Below are 12,572 nucleotides of genomic sequence, written 5' to 3'. Positions count from 1 at the left end.
TGTGTGTGTGTGTGTGTGTGTGTGTGTGTGTGTGCGTGTGTGTGTGTGTTGTGTAAGACGGATTCAGCTCAGCCATGCATAATTCAGATTTAGGGAAACAAAGGCCTGCTTATGTCATTGCAGGGTAAGCTACACATTCTTGCAAGTTGAGCAGAAGAGACTGAAATCTGGCTTCCTGGCAAACAGGATGCAAACGCATTCAGCATGTTCAGCTCTTCCAGTGTCTTCCAGGAACGGCCTTTACCTGTTTTACACGTTTATGCATCTGATAGAAAAAATAAGCATCCAATCTCTTACTTCTTGGCAAATTGTATTGGCTTTAATTATCATAACTAACTAAAATATGTGTCGGGACAAACTGGAGCACTAATGGACGCGTGCGGCGTTGATGTGTGACCTAACTCATCACTGCAGATGCACTCTCTCTCTCTCTCTCTCTCTCTCTCTCTCTCTCTCTCTCTCTCCTACTAAACACATGAAAACTGAGCTACAAAGACGTAGGTACACACTTTTCTGAATCCCAATGTATGTGCTGGAAATTTACTCCACCATCAGCTAACAGTTAGTTTTTTCGGCAGCGAAGGCGTACAAAAAATGACCCAAAGGGGTTTTTTAATGGAGAAACAGGCTACGTTTTACCCAAGCTACAAGGAATGTGATGTGTATTTGTGTTCTGTTAAGAAGTAATGGTAGAAAGTGGTTGATCGTTGCTTCTATTCAGGATGAACATGATAATAATAACGATGATGCCGGCCTCCATGCGGCCCCTGCTTTCCTTTTCCCTTCCCACTCCCTTATGCGTGGCCCTGTGTAGGACTTCACTCGTAGCAGAGTATTGTTACACTGTAATAATTCTACTTTTATATCTACAATCTACTTTTACAATGCATCTGAGTACTTCTTCCACCATGAATCACGTTTCCACATTAGGTTTCTCTTCAGGTGTTGTGATCTGAGTCTGATTTCTTCCCATCAAGACTCTTAATTTGTGTCACCATGCTGTGTTTTCTTCTCACTTCCTTCCACACTTATGAATCTCTTCTTCACAGATTGTGATCACACGTCGAAGCCCATGGAGCGCATCCCAACTCATCTGCCGTACATCTCCTGCCCTCTGCTGGCCTGCTGAGGAGCCCGCAAGGAAATGACAATGAGGTAGCACGGTGGCTTTTGCATGCTTTGTTGATCATTTGAACCATCATGCATCGTTAGCGTTACACTTCCTGATTACACAAAGAATGAAATGCAAGCACAGACAGTCTGCCACTTCTTCAGGTAACAGGGAAGAGGAATTTGTAAAGGATGGGATACATTTAATGGACGTTTAGGTCTACTTTTAATCAGTTTTTTACTTGAAATAGCCATGTTTGCCAACCTATTCTAACTTGCAGCTTATTTGAGTAAAAGAATATATAAATATAAGGTTATTAGTGACTGATAGGCCTACTCTTTCCACTTATAATGTCTGTATAACAATTACATAATTAGGGTGCACTGTAGGATATCTATTAGCCTATTAAAGTACATTTAGCCGACACAGTATGCGGGACTTTTAGGGGAAAACGTGGGAAGACGCTCCCCTTAAGAACAAAGTCAACTTAACATAAAATAGAAACATATTTTGAGTTTAGCATGTGCAAGATGATGATAATAATAATAAATAATAATGTAAATAAATTGGCAGACTAGCCAGTTCTGTTGTAATAGCACAAAAATTACAATTTTCTAAAGAAACTATAATGCTTATAATTTCTGTAGATATGTAATATGAAGGCACATGGTATACTTTTCCACTATATTACAAAATATAACTAAATCACATTTACATAACGGCGGTATTTGACGCCCTAGGAACGAGAACGGGCTGCATACTTGTGTTGTATACTTGTGTTGCATACTTGTGTTGCATACTTGTGTTGCATACTTGTGTTGCATACTTGTGTTGCATACTTGTGTTGCGTAGTTGCTTCGCGTATTGCGTTGCCTACTTGCGTCCCTTCGTGTATTGTCCGTACTTGCTTGTGTCACGTGCTTGTGTCTTGTTGCATACTTGCGTTGTGCACTTGCGTTGCGTACTTGTGTTGCATACTTGTGTTGCGTACTTGTGTTGCATACTTGTGTTGCATACTTGTGTTGCGTAGTTGCTTCGCGTATTGCGTTGCCTACTTGCGTCCCTTCGTGTACTGTCCGTACTTGCTTGTGTCATGTGCTTGTGTCGCGTTGCATACTTGCGTTGCATACTTGTGTTGCGTACTTGTGTTGCATACTTGTGTTGCGTACTTGTGTTGCATACTTGTGTTGCATACTTGTGTTGCATACTTGCGTTGCATACTTGCGTTGCGCACTTGTGTTGCATACTTGCGTTGCATACTTGTGTTGCATACTTGTGTTGCGTAGTTGTGTTGTATACTTGTGTTGCATACTTGTGTTGCATAATTGTGTTGCGTAGTTGTGTTGCATACTTGTGTTGCGTAGTTGTGTTGCGTAGTTGCTTCACGTATTGCGTTGCCTACTTGTGTCCCTTCGTGTACTGTCCGTACTTGCTTGTATCACATGCTTGTGTCGCGTTCCATACTTGCGTTGTGTACTTGTGTTGTATACTTGTGTTGCATACTTGTGTTGCATACTTGTGTTGCATACTTGTGTTGTATACTTGTGTTGTATACTTGTGTTGCGTAGTTGTGTTGTATACTTGTGTTGCATACTTGTGTTGCATAATTGTGTTGCGTAGTTGTGTTGCATACTTGTGTTGCGTAGTTGTGTTGCATACTTGTGTTGCATATTTGTGTTGCATACTTGTGTTGTATACTTGTGTTGCATACTTGTGTTGCGTAGTTGCTTCGCGTATTGCGTTGCCTACTTGCGTCCCTTCGTGTATTGTCCTTACTTGCTTGTGTCACGTGCTTGTGTCTTGTTGCATACTTGCGTTGCATACTTGCGTTGTATACTTGCGTTGTATACTTGCGTTGTGTACTTGCGTTGTATACTTGCGATGTGTACTTGCGTTGTGTACTTGCGTCACATACTTGCTTGGGACTGTTGTGTGTATAATGTATAATAATGTTAAATATTTCTTCATCTCATCTCATCTTCAGCCTCTTATCCGGGGTCGGGTCGTGGGGGCAGCAGCTTTAGCAGGGGACCCCAAACTTCCCTTTCCCGGGCCACATTAACCAGCTCTAACTGGGGGATCCTGAGGCGTTCCCAGGCCAGTGTGGAGATCTAATCTCTCCACCTGGTCCTGGGTCTTCCCCGAGGCCTCCTCCCAGCTAAATATGTCTTAGTAAAGTTATTTGTTTGAGAAAGCAGACTTCTTAGTACCTTTGCGGAGTCGTATCGGTGCACAATCCACATAGAAAAGGTCTTTTTTCATTTCAGCTCAAATTAAATACGATAATGAAAGATATGAAAACAAAGACGTTCTTATAACGGTCATTCGAACATGCCCCTCAACAGGGTTCATATTTACAGTTTCATTTACAGTACAAATAGCGGAAGAAATGCACAAGTTCAAGTTGGTGGACCGTGAGTTCAGACTGTTTTGTCAACGGTTGTTTTAAAGGTCACCGACAAACTGTTCAGTGCTCCGTGGACGAGAAGCCCAGAAGCACATTACAATGCAGTATATTCTATATGCTCATCAACATTATGTACGTAAAACTCAAACAGTATGTACAATAACTACAATTTCAAACAAGTAAAACTAATTTAAACACAAAGATCAGAAGTAAAAAACATATGAAACAGAAATAATGACATTAAATGAACAATAAATCAATAGACAAACTCAATTAATACATTTATTTAGACATTCGTGTGAAATGCTGTCATCATTAACGTGGGAATTCTTGTGTTATGTCCACAAAATGGTCACAGTAACCTTTGACCTCCTTAATCTGTAAATCCAAGTGAACATTTGTGCCAAATTTGAAGAAAATCCCTCCAGGGGTTCCTGAGATATCATGTTTTACGATACCTGGAAACATTAAGATGATACAGAGATACTTTAAACAGGAGGCAGCTGACAACTCGCTGCCCTGCTTTTTACTGCTGACTGAGCATTAAACATGACAATATTTAGACATGCATGTCCCTCATCATGTCCTTCATCTCTTGCGGATGATCGAGTCCGTCAACATCCACATTTCTTTGAATCCTCCCTCCAGGAAAGCGCATAAACCGGGTCATTCTCCGGACGTTAGAGACACGTCAGTCACGCGTGCTCCAGAATCCAGCGTAACACCTCCTGCGTGCGCGGTGAAGAGCTCTTTGTTGACGATGTGTCTTCATGAGTCTCTCTTATGAAAAGCTTAGAAAACAGCTTCTTGCAGAGAGATATTTATAGCAAGCCACCCTTTTATTTTCACTACACGTTCTATGAATATGTGCATGTTCCTCAAACAGGCTTCGCTATTGGTTAACCTCACCGAGGGGCCCTGAGACTAATTGGTGCCCTCAGTGCCCCATCAGGTCAGAAGGTTCCCTGCAGTAAAGGCAGAAAAAATGGTCCATTTTCTATTTTTAGCAAGTGATTATCTCATTTGCACTCATGGCTGCACCCATGACAGTTATAATGTCTGATAGAACAGTTAAGAAGCAGCCTGGAAACATAAAGTATATTCAAGTATTAAGTTTAAATACGGTAAAACGTAAAAAGTCCTATATTTAAAATTTCACGTGAGTAAAAAGTACAAGTCTGGTTAGCAAAGTGTACGCAAAGTATAAAAAGTAAAAGTAGCGCTCCAGCAGAATTCAGCAGAATGTAGTAGAACAACAAAAAATAATTAAAAGCACTCGGGTTGCCAGGTTGGTCAGTAGCCTACAGGGGACCTTCCCCTTCGGCAAATCGCACCATAAAAACAAGTATTAGAGGAGTTTGACTGACAGTTAGCGTTAGCGTTAGCGTTAGCCGTCAGCGTTAGCCGTTACAGCTAAGTAAATATGAAAGTCATCTCACTGATCAAGGAGAACCGTAGCCGTTTGGGCGTGTGTTTGAATGCCGTTTCTCTCCTTTATCTCAGTCCATGGAGTGAATGCTCGGCCTATAGTGACTCTGGTTTTTGCCCGTCTCCGCTCACTCAGCTGCTGGGACAAAGAAGCAGCTGCAGGATTAGCAAACTCCATTTCACCCCGTGCCAGCCTACAGTAGCTGCACCCAACAACAGACAACCCTGGCAACCTGCAACGCCCAACGCTATTGGCTGCTACCATGGAAACAGAACAGGATAGAAGTCATTTTGAAGTCATTCTTTTCCCACATTTTTTAATTGAATTTGCAGATATCAGACAAGAAACAGTACAACAGTTGTACAGTGTATCAACGCATCTGCCTTTAAGTGAGAAACGGGAACAATTAAAAAGCCCAACATAAGTCCCACTATCCCTCCCAACAACCCGGGTCAGACGTGGTGAAAAGACATTTAAATATTAATTCTGACTAAATATATTTTTTATGGAAAAGCAATACTTTCATTTTGTACCCCTAAAAAAGCCTCGTGGGTTTATTATTGTTTTTAAAAATATAACTTTAAGGATTCTACACAGTCGATCTTGATTGATCGTACTTGCTTGTGCCACATCGCCTACTTGCGTTGCGTGTGTCACGGGCTTGTGTCGCATAGCATACTTGCGTTGCCTACTTGCGTCACTTGTGTGACGAACTTGTGTCGTCACATACTTGTGTTTTGTACTTGCGTTGTGCACTTGCGTCGCATGCTTGCGCAGCGGGCTTGCGTCATGCCGAAAACTTGCTTCGCGTAATTGCGTGGACCATGTTTCTTACCCATAATAAATACATAGAAAAATATATGTTGGATGTTTTTATATCGTTAGGCATCTTTTCCGGTCATAACTTCCAATGCTAAAAGTTTTGCAGACATTTTATACAACAAACACTTTATTGATTCATTGAGAAAATAAATGCCCCAACTGTTTGACTATACTATAAAATAAATTAAAGATATATTTAAAGGCAATATGTCTGTGTCTGGGGGCTTTTCAACCTCTTTCTGAGGGGTCTAACTTTTACATTTGAACTTCAGTGGAGGTGATATTTCTACTTTGACTAAGGTAAAAGGTCACTGTACTTCTTCCACTACTGCAAATAAGTGTGTGTGTGTGTGGGGGGGGGGGGGGGGTGTATTGTTATCGATATCGATTATCAGCCAAATGAGTCAAATATCTGCATGTCAGATATCTGAAAAAAAAAAAAATTCTTATTTCGTGCATCCCTACTTAAAATGCTTCTGGTGGAATAAATATATGCAAATATATGCAATGCATTATGATATAAAGGAGTGACCCTACTTGTTTTTAAGTATTATTTCCATGCTTTTAATTAAATAAAACTTTAACAATCACCCGCCGCTGTTGTTGTTGCCGCACCGTGAGGACACTAGGGCCGCACGGACACCGGCCGCCCGCCGCAGCTGCTGCTCGGACCGAGGAGGTCTCTGAAGTTCAGAGGCCGACATCAAACTAACTCTCCACGGCTCGGCACCTGGAGGCGCACCGCGTAACTCGGCCGCTTTTAACACACGGTTCTCAGCTACACTTCGCCGTGTGTGTTCACCGTCACCACTTTATATTCCTCTTTATTTCAAAGTGAAGGAGAGAAACAAACATGAGTGGACTGGCATCAGAGGACAGGGCTTTATTCCCCAATGGACCAGGGAAGGTAAGAGAGCAGAAATGCACCTCATTTGACTTTAATGCATATTATTTTCTATGTAATTCATGTTCAGAATAATGAGATTAACTATAAAGTACTGAGCACACACACCTCTGACTGAAACACTTCTTGCTTTTAACTTATTTATGAGACAGAAAAGTGCAACTGAGGACCATGGTGAGGTCTTAAAGTACAGAAAAAATAAGTATAATACCTTATTTTGTTAGACAAGTTGTCCAACAGTACTTTTATATATATACAGTATCTAGTATATATATATCTATAGGGATATTTTGTCAAGCAATTTAATAATTTAATTTATTTAAACTTCTATAACTCTGGAAAAAGCACATTTGGAGTTGATTTGTCTTAATGTGTGTGTGTGTGTGTGTGTGTGTGTGTGTGTGTGTGTGTGTGTGTGTGTGTGTGTGTGTGTGTGTCTGTGCGTGTGTCTGTGCGTGTGTCTGTGCGTGTGCAGGTCATCATTAAGGTTAATTAATAGTTTTTTTGTGTGATTTTAGTTGTTTATTTTGTGTCTACGGTCGAAATATGTGGTTTGCCAGACTGACAGCGGACATCTGGGTGTTGTGGTTTATACAAACAGCTGTAATGGTAAACTCTGACATGCTATATATATATATATATATATATATATATTTATATATTTTAGACATCAGCCTTCTCAGCACAATACACTGGTTTGATGAGGTGCTACAACCTGAGCAACAAGTGTGTGAAGTCAGCCACCAGGGGGCTGCCTGCAGTCTCACCAGGAGCTCCTTTAACAGTGCTGAGCACGTTAAAGCAGCTGTGTGGCGCTCACAGTGCTCTCTAATACAAACAGACACACAGGCCACACTTAATACACTTAATACTTGAAATAAGATAAGTATTTAAAGCCTTAAAATCTCAGTAGCGTACAGTAAAGTAAATGCTTCTTAAATAAGAAGTGGTGGAGTGATTTGAAAGGTCCCACGTTCTGCTCATGTTCAGGTTCATACACGTGTTGTAGGTTTATACTAGATCACGTTTACGTGCTTTAATTTTCATAAAGCACATTTTCTCATGCTGCCTGTCTGAATTAGGGGTGTAACTGACGCTTGGTCAGGGGCCTTTGGCGTTCGTTACTGACTAAAAAGGTCCAAAGCCCTCTGCGTCGGGTCGTACGTTTAAGGCGACCTTTTTAGTCAGTAACTAACGCCAAAGGCCCCTGACCAAGCGTCAGTTTTTGACGTGTTGGGTGTGAGACTGTGTTGGTGTAACGTACGCTAAAGTCACGGTTCGGTACGTACCTCGGTTTCGAAGTCACGGTGCGGTTCAAAGTTAAAGGGGAAGTGAGAAAACTGCTCGTTTGTGAGAACGAGCATAAGTTTCATTAGTAAACAATCAAACACAACAGTTAAACAGTTTTAGCTGTCAGTATGAAACATACAAATACAACCAAAAGGGCGACTGTGGCTCGAGTGGAGTGGGTCGTCCTCCATTCGAGAGATTGGTGGTTCGATCCCCTCCTCCCCCAGTCCACATGTCGAAGTGTCCTTGGGCGAGACACTGAACCCCGAATTGCTCCCCGTGCTGTGCATGGGTGTGTAAATGTGGTGTGAATGGTTAGATTAGATGGTCTGTAGATGTCCACTGCCATCAGTGTGAACGTCTGTGTGAACGGGTGAATGTGACAAACACTGTGAAAGCACCTTGAGTAGTCAGAAGACTAGAAAGGCGCTCTATAAGTCCATTTACCAATCTATAACAAATGTAAAAAGTACTGCTGCAATTCTCCAATAAATAAAAGACTTCTTAAATAATTGCAACTGCAGCATTAGCTAATTAATTCATTAATATTAGCGTTATGGCGTTTGCATGTTCTGAATTCCCAGGTAGTGGTTGTTGAAATAGTGTCTGGAGCTTGGGGGGGTTCACACAGCTTGACTTTGTGTGATGGTAACACCTGGATGGTGCCTTTTTAAACGCGTGTGCGTGTTCATAACTAACCTGGCGTCTGACGTTTTCCCGCACTTGGGATGTGAATTAATGCAACTTCAAGTTTTCTGCAGTTTCCCTTTCCAGCTTGGGATCAAAAAAGTCTTTCTATTCTATTCTAAGTACCGCACCGCAAAACAAGGCTGTTCATTCGCCATTTTAACGCTTTGTATCCCGTATTTACGGACGGTGTCCACCTCTGTACCCGCCCAGAGGTGCCTGTGCCGTGACGGTTTGGTACGGACACTTGCATCGTTACACCCATAGTCTGAATAAACCCGTGTTCACCCTCTGTCTGAAACGTTCTGTTTTAGCGCCTGTCTCTTTAAGACCCGCTCCTGAAAAAGCCCGGTCGGCTCTGATTGGTCAGCCTTTGGCAGCTCTGCATAGTCATTGCAGCCGGGGAATGACTGTAACGGCGCTGTAGTGGCACTCTACCTATAATTAGTATAGCTGTGACATCACAACGGTACAGAAGTCGGCTGACGGCTCGTTTAAAGAGAGTGTCTGGATACGGCCTGTGTGCTTTTCTCTGTGGATCGAGTGTTTTGATACTTTCACAGTATTTATACAGCGCCTCCACCTGCTTTATAATAAAAAAAACTATGGAAATCTTACTTTTATTTTACATATAAGGGGGATTCATCTGTAATAAGGCTTCATTTTATAAGCAAATGATATAATCTGTATTTAAAATCTTAATTTGCAAAGTAACTAGCAGTTCTTATGTCAGTAAAAGTGCAATATTTCAAAGTAAAAGCGGTTGATGATATACAGTATATCGTCTATCATATACACTTTTCTATGTCTTCTGTCAAAATGTCGGACAGCGACCGATCGGCATTACCGCAATATTTACGTCATTTGGACAGCACTTTGGCTTCAGATGAGAAAACACTCAGTACTTCACACTTGTCAAGCGTTTATTCACACAGTGGTTTACAAAGGGCAGTAAATATACTTAGGGCGCACTCACACTGTGTCTCCGTCCCGTGCCCCGGGCTTTAGGGTCCTTGTCCCCCCCTCCAGGCCCGTTTGTACTCACACTACCTGGGCCTCGGAGAATGCTTCTTGCTGCCTATACGTCATCACGCCGTAACACGTCACACGCATTGATGACGTCATGGCGATGCGTGGCTTTGTTTCCAGATCTTTCCGTAGACCTCTGAGTTTTTGTGCGTCTTGTCGACTGTTTTTGAATCTTTTCATCGACCAAATCTGCAGTAAACACTCCACCTCCGCATCACACCAACGTGAACCTTTCACCGCCATTGTTTTAAATGTCCGCGCATGGTCCCTCCTTCTTTTTCTTATGTCTGAACAGACGCACATAAAATGACGTCACAGCCGCCGTAGGCCTCGTGCTCGTGTTCGTACACGTGTGCACACTCGTGCTCGTACATGTGCAAACGCGCTTTACAAGAGCCCACCTCTCCCAAACGCTCCGTGGCCTCCAAGCTGGCCGCAGTTAGGCGCGGTACGGTTGCACTCACACTGGTCAAAGGAACCAGACTTTACCCGTAAAACCTGTTTGGGCACGGTACGGATGGACAGTGTGAGGGCGCCCTTAGTTACTTTCCACCACTGTGATATTTCCCTTCTTCACTTGTAAACTGGAGTCACAGACGGTGCTGGGACGACTTTTCCACCTCTTACGTCTAAGAGTGTGTCTCCCAACTGGATCCCAGGAAAGTCAATAAATCATCTCAGACTCTTTCTATACTTATGTGGTGCATGTGGTTCAACATCGGATGAGGTGATTCTGATCGTCTCCTCAGTGTCACTCACTGAAATCATATGCTTTGCTGAAATCCCAACCTGGTCTGCTCATACAAGCGCTTCTCTTAACTTGGTCCAGGGTAAAAACGTGGCGTTATAAACATGTGTATCGTTAAATGTGTGACACATCCTGACAGATAAACTGTGTCTACACCGAGGCATTAAGGCGATCCAGTGTTCCCTGTGATGAAGAGGACACATTTAACAGCTCTAAAGTTAGATACAAGACACGACTTTCTAAAGGGCTCATGCGTTGTAACTATAGGGCTGCGATATGGCCAAAATATTCTCTCCCGATATAGGTAACATCATATCTGTGTGACAATATACTATATATCACGATATATCCTAGCATGTTTTGTGGTGGTGTAAATAAATAAATAGTCTATATGAAAAACCACAAGGTAAAACCTATTTTTAATATAAAATATACAGTAGAGATAATCTGTTTCCGTGACCAAACATGGCGTCTGTGGAGGAACGTGTACTGCATTCATTGCTTTCTGCGCAGAAGGGAGAAAAAAAAAAGTCATAAATCAGCCTCTCCGCGTCCCAATTCTTCACATTTGGACGCTTTCTCAGGACCTCTTAGAGAGACTTAGAGTCAGGACGCGTCCAACTATTACGCCCACTACGGTCGCTGTTGTAAATACGAGGGACACATGGTTAAACTACGTAGTTAGGTTTAGGCAACAACACAACTTGGTTAGGATAAGGTTAGAAATGTGGGTGGAGTAAGTGCACGTACTTGTCGCATACCTGCGTCGCTTACTTGCGTCGCTTACTTGCGTCGCTTACTTGCGTCGCTTACTTGTGTCACTTACTTGTGTCACTTACTTCCTTGTGTCATATACTTTCTTGCGTTGCAACGTACTTGCGCTGCTTACTTGCATCCCATCGTGTACTTGCATCGTGTATTTGTACTTGCATTGCTTACTTGGGTTGCTTACTTGGTAAATGGTTAATGGACTTGTACTTATAAAGCGCCTTTCTAGTCTTATGATTACTCAAGGCACTTTCACACTACTTATCACATTCACCCATTCATATAGACATTTACGCGTTGCGTATTTGCGTTGCGTATTTGCGTTGCGTATTTGCGTTGCGTATTTGCGTTGCGTATTTGCGTTGTGTACTTGCGTTGCGTACTTGTTTACGTCATGTCACATACTGTACTTGCTTGTATTGTGTTGCATACTTGTGTTGCATACTTGCGTTGCATACTTGCGTCGTGTACTTGCGTACTTGCATCGCGTACTTGCATCGCGTACTTGGGTGGACCATGTTTCTGCTCTAAAAGCTTCGTCCAAATGACGGAAATATTATCTCAATGCAATTTCGGCTGCTACTAATAAAAAATATATAGTAAAATTTAAACATTAGATGATTTTATATCGTTTTGGCTTCATTTATGGTCATTACTCCCAGTGCTTATAGTTTTGCTGACATTTTAAACACCAACAGTTCATGGATTCATTAAGAAAATAACAGCTTTGTCAAAGGTTAGCCTGACATGTAGACTTCTTCATCTTAACATAAATAAATATAGTTTTTTTTCATCACGCCACCATTCTTTGATATCACTGTGTCTAATTCTGCACAGTGAGGCTTTCAATGACCTCTTGAGTCAGGGTATATGGCCTCCAGGGACATCAGAGGGTCATGATGGAAGTGATATAATGTTAGTGTGATGTAAAGAGAGAGGGGGGGGGGGAGAAAGAGGAATGGACCGTGGCCAATGATCTGCAAGCAGAATAACTAAAGCAGAGACAGACATAGACAGAGATTTCATAAAGCCAGTCGCTCCGCACAGGCCGAAGATGCGAGAATGTCACAGCCGGATATGAAGCAAGAGGTGAAGAAGAGCTGCCAGGTGGTTCAGTCCATTTAGTCTTTGTCTTCATTATAGTCCGGCTCATCTTCATAACCGTAGATGCGCTAACGGACGGCGCGGACCGTCAGCGGGGTTTACGTTACAGCCTGAAATGTGATGTCGAGATCCAACATCCTGCAATAAGCGGAGGCTGAGGAGGAACCGGATTCACGGGACGCATGAATTAAAGCATCAACAGGACCTCACGTTTCCAACCCCCCCTCCGTTTAATGTGCTCAAACGGAGGTGTGCGGAGGAGAGAGCGAGCCG

The sequence above is a fragment of the Echiichthys vipera genome (assembly GCF_963691815.1).
Source record: "Echiichthys vipera genome assembly, chromosome: 16".
In the NCBI taxonomy this organism is placed as follows: Eukaryota; Metazoa; Chordata; class Actinopteri; order Perciformes; family Trachinidae; genus Echiichthys; species Echiichthys vipera.
Note: the sequence above shows the minus strand (reverse complement) of the source record.